The following is a 12,965-nucleotide window of genomic DNA, read 5'->3' on the forward strand; positions in this document are numbered from 1 at the left end:
AAGTTTGGTTCAATTTGTGAGCCAGATAATTTGTTAATTTTTTAGTGTGACCACACTGCCTTTAAAAAACTTTTCCAAAAATAGATGTCGTTGCTTGGCCTTTAGCGTTATGTTTCAAATGAAACACAACAGCAACATATTCTTATCACAACTCATCTTTACCAAAATATCACAAACTCTGCTTCTCAAGTCCTCCAATGATCCATGGCATTCCCATGAGAATTGAGCTTGATAAGCAGCTAGAAAACTCACTGATGGGTATTGTTTTCTCAGGCATAATTTATTTATTGAAATTAAAAAAAGTTGCAACCGTAGCAAATAAAATAAAACAAGTAGGGAAATCTAGCTCCGGGTAAAACTCAACTGTATATAACCATTATTATTAGTTTGAATATCTTGATCTCTCTTGATGGCGATCCTACTTATGCAATCTTACTTATGCATTGCATGGTGAGTAGATTGCACGTATTTTTATGGAGAATGGCAGATCGAGCGACAATAGCGCCATCTGACATACTAAAGTTCACAATCTTCAATTCTTGCTAGGGATAGAACCATAAATCAAACAATCCGAATTACCCGCACATTCTTATAGCAACTCTACATAAACATTTTGTTAACCTTGTTAATCCAGTGCTGAGGCATACGATCTGTGACGAGTTCCAAGGGTCCAATGAACTCCGTCGCTCATGAACTCTTTTCGCTGCATTACGATTAAATTATATCAATCTCTATTAATTACATCTTAAAGGCCTAGTTACCAAAAACCCCAAAAACCGTTTGGCTATCATGAAAGAACAGGTTTGATGCGGCAGGCGCACATATATCGAAATAGGCGGAAATGTTGCGAAAATTCGCTATCAAACTTCACCGACCATTTGAATTAGTCCGCGGAAACTAAGATGGCGATTCTCTGAGTAATCGAAGGAATCTTTTTTGTAGTAAAGAGGATGATGCTTATTGTCACGAAGATTGCCATAGCACAAATGTAGACCTATTTTGTTGGAATATAGTAATCTTAAGTATTGAGGATACGCTTTTTACAGTACCCCTACTTCTGAAGGCCAAGGCGATCTTGGACAGCGTTATTCATGAAAGTGTATCCCTAAAGATCACCAGTCCTTCGTAGGTCGCAAAACTGTTTTTCACATCTTGATCTGAGATCCCACTTTTTGTCAAAACTGAGGGAAATCTATGGCCAGATACATATAGTCGCCCGCTTGCCAGAAGCATGAATGTGCCAAAATGAAAATGTTGGGAAATCGAGTTTCAAAGTTTATTGCTCTCTCAAAATTAGAAGAATTAGTTTCTAGTGTCAGAATATACTTATATATTATACTTACACTATGCTCTTTTAACTGAGATAATTGTTATGCTCGCATCCCTTCTATTCTCCGAGATTTAGCATATTCATTTTTCTCGCACAACAAAAATTTAAAAAGCTGATATATATTTTTTGTTAACACATCTATACAAAAAAATTAAAAGTAGTCGGATCAGGTTAATCTGCTCATGCTTTCTATGCATTTTGATGCGCTGAATCCGAATAAGCTATAAGAATTGGCCCAACTGGACATAGTGTGGTCCTAACCTCAAAAGACGTAAAGAAATTACTACTGAGGAAGCTAAGGTGCTTAGCGAAACGTTGGGACGTAATAGTAGAGTTTTACTTGCACTAAAAGCAACATTATGGTCAAGAAAAGCCTATCATAACACAAAAATAATTACTACAGATTGATTTTTAAATAACTTTAGGGCCAAGCCAAGACCTGCTAGGCCAATTCCGTTGGCGGATTGAGATTCGGAGCATCACAGTACTTGGAAAAACATACGCGGCTTTGACTTATCTAAAATATGTATGTAAATGAAAAAAGTTACACATTCAATTCAATTTCATATACACTAATCTTATAACTTTAAACGAGAAATTCTTGTTTGTTTGTATAGCCGAACGATCTCGGGACTGCTCAACCGCTTTAAATGAAATTTGGCACAGAGATAATGTATTACCTTCTAATACTTTCTACTTAGGTTTTGCCACTCAGAATGTTTCACAATGTTGCCACCTATTCGAAATTAAAAAAAAATTGCATGAGATATGCCGATATGGGTATCAGACGAAAGGTATTTCACTCCGCATTACAATAGGGACATTTTTGAGTAGGGTTGGCCTTTAGGGTGGCCACCTATTCCAAATTAAAACAAATTTCATGAGATATGCCGATATGGTTATCAAACGAAAGGTATTTCACTCCGCATTACAATAGGGACATTTTTGAGTTGGGTTGTCAATTAGGGTTGCCACCTATTCGAAATGAAAAAAAATTGCATGAGATATGCCGATATGGGTATCAAACGAAAGGTATTTCACTCCGCATTACAATGTGGACATTTTTGAGTAGGGTTGGCCTTTAGGGTTGCCACCTTTTCCAAATTAAAAAAAATTTCATGTGATATGCCGATATGGGTATCAAACGAAAGGTATTTCACTCCGCATCACAATAGGGTCATTCTTTAGTAGGGTTGCCACCTATTCAAAATTAAAAAAAAATTGCATGAGATTTGCCGATATGGGTATCAAACGGAAGGTATTTCACTCCGCATTACAATAGGGACATTTTTGAGTAGGGTTACCATTTAGGGTTGGGGTAGTTAGACGAAATAGTAGGGTTCCAATAGGGTTCCTATCCCAAATTTAAACAAAATTCCTGAGATATGCCGATATGGTTATCAAGGGAAAGGTATTTCACTCCGCATTACAATAGGGACATTTTTGAGTTGGGTTGCCAATTAGGGTTGCCACCTATTCGAAATGAAAAAAAAAATTACATGAGATATGCCGATATGGGTATCAGACGAAAGGTATTTCACTCCGCATTACAATGGGGACATTTTTGAGTAGGTTTGGCCTTTAGGGTTGCCACCTTTTCCAAATTAAAAAAAATTTCATGAGATATGCCGATATGGGTATCAAACGAAAGGTATTTCACTCCGCATTACAATAGGGTCATTTTTGAATAGGGTTGCCACCTATTCAAAATTTAAAAAAATTGCATGAGATATGCCGATATGGGTATCAAACGAAAGGTATTTCACTCCGCATTACAATGGGGACATTTTTAAGTAGGGTTGGCCTTTAGGGTTGCCACCTTTTCCAAATTAAAAAAAATTTCATGAGATATGCCGATAAGGGTATCAAACGAAAGGTATTTCACTCCGCATTACAATAGGGACATTTTTGAGTAGGGTTACCATTTAGGGTTGGGGTAGTTACACGAAATAGTATTCTACTTACTCATATGCTATTAAAGCTTTAAAGGAGAACATTAAAGTTAAAAATCTTCGTAAAAAATCTTACACATGATTCGACTTAATTTTCTAAATTTCATACACGCTACTAAAATTCAAATTCAATATCAAAGCACCGTGGCAAATTTTAGCAAAATATATTTAAATGCATATTTTTGGCAAATATGATATGAATAATTGCAATTTCTCACAGATTACTGTTAGAAAGTAATTTTCTACCGTTGAACACTAGAGGCATATGTTCAATTTGAAAACGACATCTAATCATTTAACTACTTACCAACAGATGGCGCTTAGGGAAGTAAGTTGACATTTAATTAAACTAACTCATAGTTGTCAACTGATAGTTGTCATTCGTGAAATTTACAAGTTTTTGGAATGTAATAAAATTGTGAGACTAAAAAATGTTTGAAATTAATAATTCGGCGCATGAAGATACTCGACCTGAATAACTTAGTTATCGATTTCACTAATTCATAACAATACCTTATACTATAGGCCGGAATTACCCATTTCAAATTTTTCATTCCAGTTCATTTTGCGGTTAGTGTTTGATATGTTTTTGAAATCTATTTTTAAGGAAATCAAATATTGGTAAGTAAAAATATATAATATATGTGCATATAAAAAAAGTAGAGTTTGATTAATGATGACATGTAGAACAAATTAAGTTATGCGGCATACTCGAAGATTGCAGAGCAAAACTCGGTCGCTAGTTCTTATTCTCATCAGAATCTCAGAAGCTCTAGATTTAAGTAGAACCTAGAGAATCTAAAGGGTAATCCAAAGAGGCCTCTAACACAAAATCGGAAAAATTGCACATTCATGCTTCTGGCTAGCGGGCGACGATATATCATATGTGCATAAAAAGGCATAACTGTGGCATCAGCCAAGTTTTTTCTTTCAGTGCATGTACATATGTATGACAAAATATGAATTTGAATAATTGCTCGTACTTTTTATTTATCAGTAATTTATGCACATTCAACCGCTTTGTTGACTGACTGTTATCAAAATATTGACGACATTTATCAGTCAGTTAGCCAAAACCAAGCAGTCAAAAACTTTAAAATAAAAAATAAGATAACTGAAATAAATCAAAGCCAAGCATAATATACCCAGCTGTGCACTTGAAACGCTGTTAATAGCTGTGTTTTTTTTTTCACATCTATATACGTTTACGCTTAAACTTTATATGGACTGCTAAGTGACAAACTTTAAATACACCTCTGAAATTGCTACGCATAAAATTAGTACTACTAAATTTCAATACGCATTATACTCAGATGTATCTGAAATATGTGTCTATGTTTCACCCTCTGCAATAATTATATGTATTCTATGTGTGTCGACAATTCATCGCAACTGATTCAGCTATATGTTATACACAGAAATACAACAGAGGGTTGTGTCTCCGCTTTTCGGTACACCCTGTGCTGTAGCTATTTAACCACTGCCCGCTAGATGGGTCTCCTAAGCATTATCTAAGCGAGGATAGGCGTTTTTTTTTTCACGCGCAAACGAAACGTATACGCGTGTAAAAAAAATACGGTTATTGTTTGCTTTGTGTGGTTAATAGTGTTATAAATAATTGTAGCTATGAAAAACATGTTCACGCCAAATATCTTTCGGATTGGGAGATTTTTGTTCCACTTATGGCATTAATAGTATTTTCGAAGGAGTAACAAAAAAGGGGAAAGTCACGCCCATTTTCAAAATTTTATTTAAGTTTTGTTCTTAGCTCAGTCTATATAATTTGGGAACGAGAGTGTCTCTGCCAAATTTCAATATAATATCTTTAACGGCGTTTGATTTACGGTTTGTTAAACTTCTAAATTTTCTTCTTCCAAATGTGGATGGTGTCACGCTCATATTCCAAAATTTTTTGGAATTTATATTTTACGTCATAAAACCAATTCACATACCAAATTTCATTAGCTTAGCGGTATTTGTTTTTGAATTATTTAATTTTTCCAATTTTATAAGTTTTCGATATCAAAAAAGTGGGCGTAGTTATCGTCCGATTTCGCTCATTTTCAATACCAATATATTATGGGTCCAGATAAGCCCATATACCGAATTTGATGATAAGATATCTCAATATTTGTTCAAGTTATCCCGTTAACGGAGGGACAGACGGACGGTCATGGCTTAATTAAATTTTTTTTCGATACTGAAGATTTTGATATATGGAAGTCAGATATAGACTCGATTCCTTTATAGCTGCACAACCAACCGTTATTCAATCAAAGTTATAATACACCGTGTACAAGTACAGTTGTGTATAGCAAAATATTTAAAAAAAGGAAAAGCTATTTAAAAAAAAAGGAAAAACAAAATTAAATAAATTAAAAAAGTTTAAGATAAAACCATAAGTGTTTTTAGTAAACAAAGCTTTTCAGCATTGAAGCTCAATTAACAATGCTGAGATTTGTTTGTTGATCATATTAGCTAATTTCAATTTAAGCTAAACAACAACGACGACCCCGACCACTTCGTGCATCGCTTACGATAAACTCGTATTCGTGTATTACAGTACGGAATATTTGTTCCGCATTTCTACTTTGCGGGCGTTACTTCACACGCATTTGAAACACAAACATGGCAATGAGACATAAATTGTCTGTGATTGTGATATTCACCTTCGTCAAGCTCGAGTGAACTGATGACATGTTTTTTTTTGCCAGGTGTGCCATACTCGTAAATACCGCTAAATACTCACTGATTATCTACATATACAGACGAAGCACGCAAATGTGATAGGAATATTTGGCCGTATTCCTACAATGTATAAATAAATATGGAGTATACATACATTCATGTAACGGTATCTGTGTCTGGTCTGAAAATGTGTAATAAAACTAAACTAAGCTGGTTTAGAATTAATGCCGGTAACACGGAAATAGAGCATTGTTGGCATAAACTTACCACAGCAAAGAGAATTATATATGTACAAATGCGATAAGCAATTTCTAACTAATTTGAACAACACATTCGCAATAAACCATCTATCTACATACATATATACATATGTATCGCACCAAACACTATGAAAGTAGGCAAGTCAGCCCATTTGTACGATATTTTTCCATAGACAGGTGTTTCAACTCCGGATATGCCATGCCATTGTGCGTATTTGGGGTGTGTTCACACTAGACCATTTCGTTCATTGCTAATTGCAAGGCGTGCACTAATTTGATTTAATACAACAAAACTAGTTTCTGCTAAAGTGCTGGAATATTTCATTTTGTTGTGCGTAAGTAATAATACTACATTGTGCATTTGCACTGCATTCGTACATCAAAATTCTATATATTAGTTTTAGTTTGCATTTGTTGAAGTTTTTACGATTGCAACCAATGAAATTTAATGCAGTTGTTCTTTATGCTGATTGGTTATGGCAGTTATAGGCATAGATTTGAATGCACAGTGGGACCAGATTAACAGCCACAACACAAACAATAACTAAAAGCAAAATATATTAAAAATCAAGTAAGGAGCTGAACAGTTAGGTTAGGTTAGATTGAACTGGCCGGTACATGAGGACCTCACATAGACTGAATAAGTCCGTTTGTTTTAACGAGCAAACTGAAAAACCGTATCAAAAACCAGGACTTATGTTATAAAAAAACTCCCTCCTCTTGGCAAATACTAGAAGCTTTCTAGGACTTAAGTCACTTCCTGCTTCTAGTTCTGACAGCTTATCACTCCTAATAGCTGGAGTCTTACTCTAGCAAGCGCAGGGCAAGAGCACAGAACGCGTTCAATCATTTCCTCCTCCAGTCCGCACTTCATACATCTGCTATCACTGACTAAGCGTAATTTAAAGGCATGTGACTCCAGAAGACAGTGTCCAGTCAGAGTACCCGTCATGAGTCTACTATCCTCTCTTTTTAGTGATAGAAGCAACTTTGTTAGTCTAAGGTTGTAAGACCTGCACATAATCTTCGACACTTTCCAGCCCCGCGCTGATGTGCACCTCTCGCCCTCGCCTAATTTCGCCCAGTCTAATTGGGACGTCTACGGAGCAAGCTTCAAGGGATGCGCCCTTTTTAGCTAGTTCATCCGCTTTTTCATTCCCATCTATTCCCATATGCCCTGGGACCCAATATAGATGTATGCTTCTCCCTGTCCCGACTCTCTCCAGAGACTGCTTACACTATAACATGCATTTAGGTGCTGTGCTATGCGAGACTATTGCCTTAATTGCTGCTTGACTGTCAATATAAAAGTTAACACGGTTGCAGCTTAAGCTATTCTCTTCCAGGGTTTCTACTGCTTAGGTTACGGCTAATATTTCTGCTTGGAAAACGCTACAGTAAGCCGGCAGCCTGTAGGATCTGCTTATTTCCGGATCAGCACAGTATACCGCAGACCCTACTCCTTCCACTACTTTGGAACCATCTGTGTACATATGTATCGCCTCGTCCGCCATTTGAGCACCCTTGCGCGAACCGTCCACCTCTATTGTGGCCTTTAGATCGCCCTCGAAGCGCAGGGAATCAGGTAGTCTGTTCGTCTTGTGATTGATGACACTATACTACTATGGCCGTATGGTCAACGCTCAAGCTGCACCGAGGCACCGAGCCTGGTTGCAGTTTTAATGCTATGTTCTTTGCTACCAGGTCTACAGGTGGAATGTGCAGAATGGCATACAGTGCAGCCGTCGGGGTTGTTTTCGGGGCTCCCGTAATGCTAAGTATCGATAGTCTGCATACCCCCTCTAATTTTTTGAGGTAGGTTGCTTTTTGTGTGGCTTTCTACCAAACAAGAACTCCATAGTATAGAATAGGGCTTACAATCGCTGTAAAAACCCAATGAAAAAGAGAGGGCGATAGGCCCCACGTACACCCCAGCATTCTTTTACATGTATAAAGTTCCGTTGAAGCCTTCTTCACCCTCTCCTCCACGTTGAGCTTCCATGACAGCTTACTGTCTAGGATGATTCCTAAATATTTTGTGCAAGGTTTCTCCTGTAAGGTCACCCCTCCTAACTTAGGCCTGGTCCAATTTGGGACCTTGTACCTCTTTGTAAACAAGACCATATCCGTCTTATCCGCGTTGATTTTCAACCCGACACTTGATGCCCAGGAATGAATATCCCGAAGCGCCCGATCCATCAAATAACTAATCGTTGGAAGGCACTTTCCACTTATGACAATTGCAACGTCATCTGCGTAAGCCGTAAGTTTTACGGGTACCTCATCGAATTGCCTGAGCAGTTGGTTGATGACCAGCGTCCACACCATAGCACCCCTCCCTGCGGCGTTCCCCTGTCCACTGATTTCGTGGCCTGAGACAATGCCCATTGTGATGTAATCTTCCTGCAATTTAACATGCAGCCCATCCATCTCTTTAAGGCAGGATGTACTTTGATGTAATTAAGACCATCCATAATCGCCCATTTAGAAACATTAGTGAAAGCCCCGGCAATGTCTAAGAAGACTCCTAGAACATATTCCTTATATTCCAGGGCTTTCTCTATACTTTTTACCACCCTATGCAATGCGGTGTCTAGCGACTTGCCTTTGGTGCACGCATGTTGTGTTGTGGACAGCAGCTTTTCATCCACGTTGGACTTTATGTACACATCTATCAGCCTCTCAAAGGTTTTGAGCAGAAATGATGTTAAGCTAATGGGTCTATAATCTTTGGGATACACGTGACCGATCTTCCCCGCCTTTGGTAAGAAAGCTACACGAGCAGTTCTCCAAGAGTGCGGTACATGATTCAGTCTTATGCACCCATCGAATATTGTTTTAAGCCATTCCACGACCGCCCTACTTGAAACTTATAGCATGGCCGGGAATGTACCACCTGGGCCCGCCGATTTAAACTAAGAAAACGTTTTCACTGCCCATTCGATCTTGGTATCGGTCACCAAGACCGTCACTACCCGCTCCGTGATCGAAGTGTGAGTGCTGTCTGCTGGCTCTTCTAAATGTGTATGGAGAAGCACCTCAAGAGATTCCTCACTATTACGTGACCATTCCCCGTTCTCTTTTTTTATTAGTCCCTGGACTATATTTCCCCTTGCTAGGACTTTTCTAAAACCGTGCTGTTTCGCTGGAGCACTCTATGTCCTTACAGAAACATTTTCATGAGATTCTCTTCGCCCCGGAAATTTCACGCTTGTAGATCCTCAGTAGATCCCTGTACTCCTCCCGACACGCTTCGCTTTCCGCGGTCTTTGCTAGCTTAAACATTTATTTTACCTGTCTTCTTAGAAGACTCAGGTCATTGCACCACCATGGCGGCTTTTATTTTCCTCTGAATCTTCTTAGAGGGCAAGCTTTGTTATACGCAGTCATAAGAGTCTTTGTTAGGAATTCATTAGACTGCTCCAGTTCTTCCACATTGGCAACCTCTTTGGGTTGTCCCAGTTTCATTTCTACCTGTTTCTGGAATTTAGTTCAGTTTGTTGACCTAAGGTTTCTAAAGGTTCCTCCCTTCTCTACCCTCTTTAGGGGATGTTGAAGCTGATATACGCATGGTCGGAGAAGGATGGACTATCAAGAACCATCCAATTATATCTTGATATATGTAGGGACATTTCCCCTGTTGCAAATTCGTTTGCAGGATGTAAAAAAATAGAGATTCGCCTCTCTCGTTCGTATCTGCTCCTCCCCACGCACTGTGGTGCGCATTTGCATCCGCGCCTATGACCAACCGCCCTTTGCGAAATCGTCCTGTACTAGCATCTTGCATTCCATCGGTGGAACCTCCGCAGCATGGGCCATGTAGCAGGATGCCAGGATAAGTGTCTGCTTATTCCTTTGCTCAACGGCCACCACTACCAGGTCCTCAGTAATGTAATTAGGCAGCATATATGAATGCAGCTGTTTCCTTACCATTACTACAGCTTGCACCCGCCCTCCCGTTTGCGCATACTAAACGCAAATCCACGCGCGCTAAGTCCGGAAAACTTTCCTCCCGATAACAACCACGGCTCCTGGATCAGCGCCACGTCAAACGAACCCTCCTCAAGGAATTCCCCCGACGCCACTTTGCTGTGTTGGAGGTTTATCTGTATGACTCGCAGCACCATTGGGCTGTTTGTCCGCCTCCAGCACCTTCATCGTGGCGTCGCCCCCCCCCCTTGCCCTTTTGGTTTAGAGTGTTCGAAACCTCCTTCAACCTCTTTTAGCTGTTGTGCCGGGTGTTCCTCACAGCACCATCTGGCTGTTGGTCCTCTTCTAACACCTTCGCGGTGACGTCGGCTACCTCAACCTGTCTTTTCCCCCTTAGGCTTTTGAGGTGCTTTTCGACTTCGCCCACTTCCAGCGTGTTAGGATTTTTATCCTCCGACTTGTTTTCCTGAGTAGCATATAAATTTTGCCTGTACCAAAGGACATTTTTCCAAGCTGCGTGCACAATATATCCTCCGCCTGCTTGTTTATTTGGAATATGTAGAACTGACCTTCCTCCGTAGGCCGAGATACAGTAAGTAGCTTCCAATCCTGTGTCGGTATATTCGGATCTGATTCTGCAGAATTCGCAGTGTATCCTCCGAGTTCATCACGCATGGTATCCATACCTTAACTTTTGGTTCCGCGTGGATTTACGCGTTATCCACCACCTCAAACCGCGCGTTCGTGCCTTGCTTTTGGGAACCACTTCCTCCAGCCACCGCAAGCTCGCGATGTTGTCGCACGCTACCATCTTCTCACCATTACACCATCCCCCGAATAAAGGTTGTAAGGGGCTAATTTGGTTGTTCACGCATCACCTTAAGCATTAAGCTAATAAGCTTCTTTTCTACAGATCTCCACCTTTCAATAGTCATCTGTCCGAAAGGACTGCTACGATCAACCAGCGCCGCAGTCAGTGACTGCTTTGGCACATCACTCATCTTCTCGGGAAAAGCCGGCGTCTTAGTGTTAATTCCCTTTGGCTCCTCCGAGAAAGCCGGGGTCTTAGCTTTAACTCCCTTTAGCACCTCCGAGAAAGCCGAAGTCTTAGCGTTATCTCCCTTTGGCTTATCTCCTAATTCCGTAGTTGGAACTTCCCTCTGACTCGCAGCTTTCGAGGTAGTTGCTACCTTGCTATTGAGGCCCATCTGTCTTTCAGCTTTGGGCCTACTTTTCTTGTCTATGCGAGTGCCCTGCGTCGCGGCTCTGGGACTGGGTCCTTTCTACCTCTTTACAGCAGGCTTGTCGCCTTCCGACGAAAACAGCGCCTCTTCATTCTGCCATTCGACGCTTCTTCCTCCTCGTACCGGTTGCAGAACCGAGGGTTTCTCGCAACAAATCTTTTGAACTGCCTTCGACCTACTTCTACCGCCTCATGGGCCCATTCCTGTTGGGTCGACCACTGCTCCCAGGCGGTGGACAATTCTTAGTGCTGCACGGTACTGTGAACGAGCTCTTTTACTTCCTCTGCTCCGTACCCTTCTCCACTCTTCTACTCCGTTTTCATTTGTGTGCTTTTCCAACACGGAGTTCATTGAATCAGCACTACTCTCGCTCCCCGAGTCCGACGCATCGCTTAATGCGTATTTGTCGTTCTTGGCTTGCGACTCAGTCCTCCTCTTATCATCCTCCTTATTACAATTTGGTAATTAGTCGTTCATTTTGGTCGTACGACCACCTGCCCGACAAGGCGGGCTCAGCAGCCCATTATTATATACGGGGAAAGAACCCTCAACCACAGCAGCGCCCCTTACTGTGGTAAGGCCATCAATACTTCCCGAGGTGGCCCGGTATCGGGAAGGCTCCTTTCGAATACAGCCGAATTTATCCCCTGGCTGCAAATTATCCAATAGGCACGGTCCATATAACACACTGGATTGGGGGGTTGGCAGTTCTTGGTCACCGACATCCCGCCGCCCTCCTATGAGGCGAAACGGCGTAGATGTCAGTCCTAAACAGCTCCGCCTCATACTCGGGCGCTATGGAGATCGGCTAAGCCCTCACACCAACGACAAGCTGCCTACCCTAGTGACGGAGCTGAACAGTAAAACGATCAAATTTATGAAAGATGTATTTTATGTAGAGAAGACATACAAGCGATATCTTCTAGAAATCTCATAAAATGAAGTCGGTAAATGCCGTTGAACGCCCATAACTTCACACAGAATGTTCTGATTTTAAAACTTTTTTTTTGCATTTGAAAGCTTAGTTACGTGAAATAAACATTTTCAATATAATTTGAGAGCACAGATATCTATGTACATTATTTTTCCCACAAAAATGTTTTATTAAATTATTCATTTTATTTGGAAGATTTATAACAACTTTTTGCTGGACTATTTGTTTATTTAGTATAACAAATCTTAATTTGAAAATTCCTGTCAAAAATTATCCAAGCTAAACGAAGCGATTCTGGTCGAGAGGAAACCGACGTGTTCTCAATTTCGATCGATCGATTTTTGCGATTTTTATGCACAATTGCACGTCTTATTGCCTCTGCATTTCCGAAAACCATTGGTGCTGGAGTTTTGTTAAAATTTTTGCACAATTTTAATTTAACCAAAACCAAAATAAATAAAAACAGCTGTTTCGCTTGATTATCGACTCGAAATGAAAACGATTCGAAATCGACTCCGAATCGATTTGTTTCAATCGGAATTGAGAACACCAAAAAGAAATCGACTCGGAATCAGCCTTGTTTTACTTTTCAAAACGACTCATGATTCAGAACAGGCCTGAATATTT

The 12,965-nt window shown here is 40.2% G+C and overlaps 1 protein-coding gene across 5 annotated transcripts in view; it reads right to left on the minus strand.

Annotated features, from left to right (window-relative positions):
* Positions 1–12,965, minus strand: part of for (cGMP-dependent protein kinase for) — a 319,267-nt gene that overhangs the window by 146,133 nt on the left and 160,169 nt on the right. The gene's annotated exons all lie outside the window — the stretch shown is intronic.

The sequence above is a fragment of the Eurosta solidaginis genome, chromosome 2 (assembly GCF_040869045.1).
Source record: "Eurosta solidaginis isolate ZX-2024a chromosome 2, ASM4086904v1, whole genome shotgun sequence".
Lineage (NCBI taxonomy): Eukaryota > Metazoa > Arthropoda > Insecta > Diptera > Tephritidae > Eurosta > Eurosta solidaginis.